Source organism: Etheostoma spectabile, chromosome 21, assembly GCF_008692095.1.
Source record: "Etheostoma spectabile isolate EspeVRDwgs_2016 chromosome 21, UIUC_Espe_1.0, whole genome shotgun sequence".
In the NCBI taxonomy this organism is placed as follows: Eukaryota; Metazoa; Chordata; class Actinopteri; order Perciformes; family Percidae; genus Etheostoma; species Etheostoma spectabile.
In genome coordinates, this window is record NC_045753.1 from 7,783,117 (window position 1) to 7,788,345 (window position 5,229).

The window sequence follows — 5,229 nt, forward strand, 5'->3', positions numbered from 1 at the left end:
TCAAATCCTCCGCTTCTGCAGCAGTCAGCGCAGGGAAGTTTTTCTGGCAGGCCGCTAGAGTAGAAGTCAAAATGAAGCAAAGTTATAGGTCAAATTAAAACCTCTTGTCAGCCAAGCTAAGCATAATACTAATGTGAAGAATAAAATAAAACCTGCCTGTTATAACCCTGCATACAGCCAGGTCCTGGAAGGCTTTCTTTGTCTTTCTTCCCCGCAGGCTGTACTGTATCAGCAGCATGCGGCGGACGGCATCACCTCCAGTACAACCACCGAAGGTTGACCGGAAAAATTGCTGTAAAACATATAGTAACAGATTATGCATACAGTGTAGAGCTTGTACAATCTCATTTTGTAAGAGAAGTCAGTTCAGTTAAGATATTAGATTTTATGCAATTATATAGTGTTTGTCTTAGGGCAGAACTATGGCCACTTAATTTCCATATTGTTCCTCCTCTCCATACACACATACATACATCCATACATACATACAAACACGTGAGCAACCTGAGTCTTACCTCTCATTTTGATCTCCATGTCTGAGCCACCTCCCTCTGTGTGAGTTCTTCTGTTTAAAACAACAAAAATGTTGTGTTACTCTAGTGATCCTTGCCATTAAATTGTACTTCTTTGCAAATACAAAAATCAAAGCAACTGTACCTTCAACTGTGTCCCAAGATGAAGTGGCAGTCCGTGGTAGGGTCACTAAAGACTCATCCTGCTCTGGGCAACCAGCTGGTTTCCTGCATGGCGTTGATACATATAAAAATAAATTATATGATTTTTTTATAAGATGAAGTTGATAGGTTGCCTGCACATGCCATTACAAAATATGAACCTATTCTTTTATATCAGACAAAATATATATTAAAACAACTTACATGCAGGTGGTGGAGGAAGTGTTATCTGCTGAGCTGAAAAAAGACAGGAAGAGACAAACATTAGAACAATCCCATGATATGCACCATGTTGACTGTCATTGGTTCCATGTTAAGAAATATGACTGTTTTATATAAATGCATACATAAATTTTAACTTCCAGACAGGGCTTCCAGACGCACGCTCCGTCCTGGACAGTTTATCTGGTCGTGCAACAGATTCATCTGTAATACAGAGACCATATAGCGTGTACCCATTGCAAAATCTGTGATTTGAAATATGTGAAAAAATGTAGTCTATAATAAAGGTCTTACCATCGCTTGAAGAATCTGTCATGAACCTCCTTGGGCGTCGGCGCTGCCTTTTTTGGACACTTGCTTCATCTTCTGTCTGGATGCTGGTGTCCCTCAGCCGCCGACACCGGTCCACAGCTTTGGCGTAGGAATCTATGTTAAGAGAACATTTGTGATCCAGTAGTGCAAAAAAAGAAGAAAGAAAAGCAGTTCCATACAGAGAAAATTATTTATTTACATATAGTATAGCAGCAATAGGTTACCTGTACACAGCCATATTTTTTAACTGGATATTTGGCCCAGCTGCTGTTGGGCAAATGGCACGCTGTGATTTGGAGCAGAGCGAGGTGACATGGAGCTCCTGTAGAGCATGAGCAGATAATCCATCTTCTCCTCAAATGTCTCCATCCGGATTCATCTGAAATAACAGATCATACAATTTGTACTGATTGCAAAAATATTTAAAATGTATACAGTCAGTGTAAACATTGAACGTGACAAGATTTCTGCATTGTACCCCAGATACTTTGTAATGGGGAGACACAGCATCCACAGAAATGCATAGTGTAAAGCCAGTACTGCAGCTGTGTAGCAACACATTACGTCCCTTGCTGTAGCCTTCACTCAGCTTGACGATAACTGGCTAAAGTGCGTTGCAAGATGGCTGCCTATCTACCTGGACTAAGGATTTTGATTATTTTGGCTTTATTTATGTACTGTACTACACTAATTAAAAAAAGACCGAAAACGGATATCTTATTTGTAACATAACAAAAGCATTTTAACATGATTACACAAAACTTACAATGCAACAAGCAGAAACGTCGTGCACAGCAGCAAACAAAGGGAAAGATTTAAGCAATCCATTTAAAGCCCAACTCTGGCCTCGCCCTTTTGAATGGGAGTGCTACTACGGGCCCTTCTAGATAGCATCAAAATCAACATTTTTAAAACACAAGAAGGCTCGACACAACATGAAACTTTACTCCAAGTCTCACCTGGGGGCTCAACACATAAACTCAGCATTGAGAACATGGTTTGTGCACAAATAGTTTACTAAACAGAAAAGACTTGGAGCAGCTCACTGCATGACTAGCATAGCACAATGGCGGACGACGTTGAAAAACTAACTAAAGTTAGTTGTTTACTTCAGCCAAACTTTTATTTTTGGTCAACCTAACAAGAACCGGAATATAACAAACCCATACGAGGGAAAGAGTTTAATGTTAAACCACAAACCCTCCCATTACAACAACAACAACATCATTAAACTGCAAAGTATTTCGCTTACCTCTCCGTGAGCTGAGCCGCGTGGTCCGTCCTGTGGCTTTCTCTTCTTCTAACGGGGGAATCGGTCTGCTCAGAGCAGCGGCCCCCTACTGGTGTGGGGTTGTAACGGTTAGGTTTTCAAACTGAATAAAGAAGTGAATTATCTTAGTTGTGAAAATCGTCCCATTGATAGATTCCTCTTTTAAGTTGTTTCACGAAGACAGTTAAAAAACCGAAGTCAAGCACAAAAGTACTATTTTAAGCTAAATTGATATCAGCCTTAAAATAAATGTTATGCTTTCTTAAATTTTATAAGTCAAATCATTTTTGAGTGAATAAATCAAGTGACAAACCATGCTACTTCTAACTCCGAACAACCAAAAACAACCAAACGGGAACGTTGTGTGAAGGTACGGCGCAACCGCAGGGGAACGTTACCGTTGGTTGGTTCTCTTAACGTTTAGAGAACGTTATAACCAGGAGGGAACGTTCCCTAAACGTTAGCTTTTGGTTTGGTTCGAACGAACCTTTAGAGAACCAAAAACTAACGTTCCCTAACGTTCCCTAAACGTTCTGTGTTAGTGGGGTATCCGCTAAGGAACTGGCTGCTCACTCCTTTCCCCAACCCGAAAACCACGGCCCAAACCCACTTCAATGCTCTACACGGGTGCGCTCGGTCGGTGGTGGAGCGCGCCAGTGGGCATTTAAAATCAGCTGGAGGTGGGTTTGGGGGTCTGGGGGAGTCCTATTACATGCGCCTTTTTTTGGGGGGGGGGGGGGGGGTCTTGCACAGGGTGTAATTCAATGTCGAAGTGCCACTGAATATAGGAAACAACAACAAACTTTGAGCTAGCAAGCTACATGCTCAAATGGCTGATGTTCTATATCCTTGAAGTTCCACTTAAAGGATTACTCTGCCGCAAAAAAATTGCATGTACTGTGTTTTCCGTTTCCTTCCCCTTTCTTTGTGTTGGAATTTTAAATTTGGTGGATTTATAAGCACTATGGTTGACTGCGCCTCAGATCTCTGCAGGGTAAATCCAGACGGCGAGCTAGACTCTCTGTCCAATCTGAGTTTTCTCTCCCATGGCTATTTTGCAGTGGCTTTGTGTGGAGTTTAGCACCGCCCATGACGATTCTGATTGGTTTAAAGAAATGACATTAAACCAAAGCACGTTTTCCTCCCATCCCCAAATGTTATGTGGACTAGCCAGACCCTCTGTACCGTTTGTTTTCCCCTCGGGTGGGCATGGTTTTTAAAGTATGATATGTATGTTATGTATGTTATTGTTTTTCTCCAATCCTAGAATGTAGGTGTGGTGTAGCCAGACCTTACTCCCCAGCGCTGTGCTCCGGCAATGTGATACTAAGGACCCCTAAACTGACAAAATTAGACCACAGGCCCCATTTAATAAGATTTCGTCCCAGAGTCCCCCATCTGATTAGCCTGGTTGACACCAGACCCTTCTCAGTTGTAACAGTTGAGCAAAACTTAAATTTGTCAGAAGTCCGTCAACGTTTTCCTAGGCTACCATTTGACAGGGCTTTTGCTTTCAGATGTTCATAAAGTGTATATAACCTATGTACATACTGTAAATAATCATAAATCCTGCTATTATGTTACTTATGAATGGAATTATAGTAAAAAAAAAAAATGATTTCACGTCTTTGCTGGGTAACCCCATAAAGGTCCGCACCCCCCTTTGAAAAACGCTGGTCTCAACCTACTCTATCTGGAAAGTGGCCTGAGATATAGTAATGATTAGACACTAAAATAGAATTGATTTGAAATGAACCAAATTTCTAGTCACCAAAATATAGTTTTTTATATTCTGTCCCCTTTCCATTTACAAAAAGTTTTAAAATATATTGGGGGAAATAATCATATGTTTGCTGATATTTTAGTGACTACAATTTTGTTACACAAATTTGGGCAAATTCAGGTTTTTTGCTGTTTTATCTTCAACTTTAAAGATCTTGCTGTGAGCCCTGAAGCTGTGCAGGCAGGTGTAGTCTGTGTTTCCCCAGTTGCTGTCAATCTGTAGCTTCACATGTCAGAAGACTCCTTTGTCTGGATTATGGTAAGAAAAAAATCCACCTCTATAACACAGTTTTTTACCGTGATGATGAGACAGATAAAGTTGAAAGTTTGATGCCAGAGGAACAGACATGATCACATGTTGCGCATCACATGTTTCCTGAGTATCTCAACCTCATTTTGGACCTTTTTTAGTTGTATCATCATCACGGTATGTTGACTGAGCATCTCCTTCCCCTGTGTGATGTCTTTTAGTTGCATCCTAATGTGTGTGTAATGTGTGAGTCCGGAAGGACACAAAGAACACAGGTTAGAAATAAAGTTTAAGGATCTGGTAAAATTTAAGACTGCACAAATAATTTAAACCAAAAAATACGCCGCTGCCTGGAAATGTATGATTGTTCACAGATAGAGAGAGGGGTTATAACTTAAGAGGGGAATTAAATTTGAAACAGCAGAATGCGTGGACAAATCACAAAAGTATGTGTTTTTTAATTTGCAGTGTAGTTTTGTGGAATGATCTTGACGACATGATCAAACAGTATAAATATAATGCAACTGTGAAAGAATTGCAAAAATGTACAAAAGATACAGTATATTTTTGAAAACTACAGAAGTGACAAAGGAGATTGTCAATCTCATTGTAAATGTTGGTTGTTTTTTGTTCTTTTTTTTCTTAATGAGTAGGATGTAAACTGGAGTAGTACAGTGGGGTTCGAAAGTTTGGGCACCCCAGGTAAAAATTTGTATTAA

At 40.2% G+C, this 5,229-nt stretch overlaps 1 long non-coding RNA gene across 1 annotated transcript; it reads right to left on the reverse strand.

Annotated features, from left to right (window-relative positions):
* Window positions 1–1,229: 1,229 nt before the first annotated feature.
* Window positions 1,230–2,807, reverse strand: LOC116671718 (uncharacterized). The gene is made up of 3 exons (XR_004327338.1): window positions 2,461–2,807; window positions 1,433–1,587; window positions 1,230–1,322 (listed from the first exon to the last, which is right to left on the reverse strand). It is a non-coding gene; the product is annotated as an uncharacterized LOC116671718 (long non-coding RNA).
* Window positions 2,808–5,229: the final 2,422 nt, after the last annotated feature.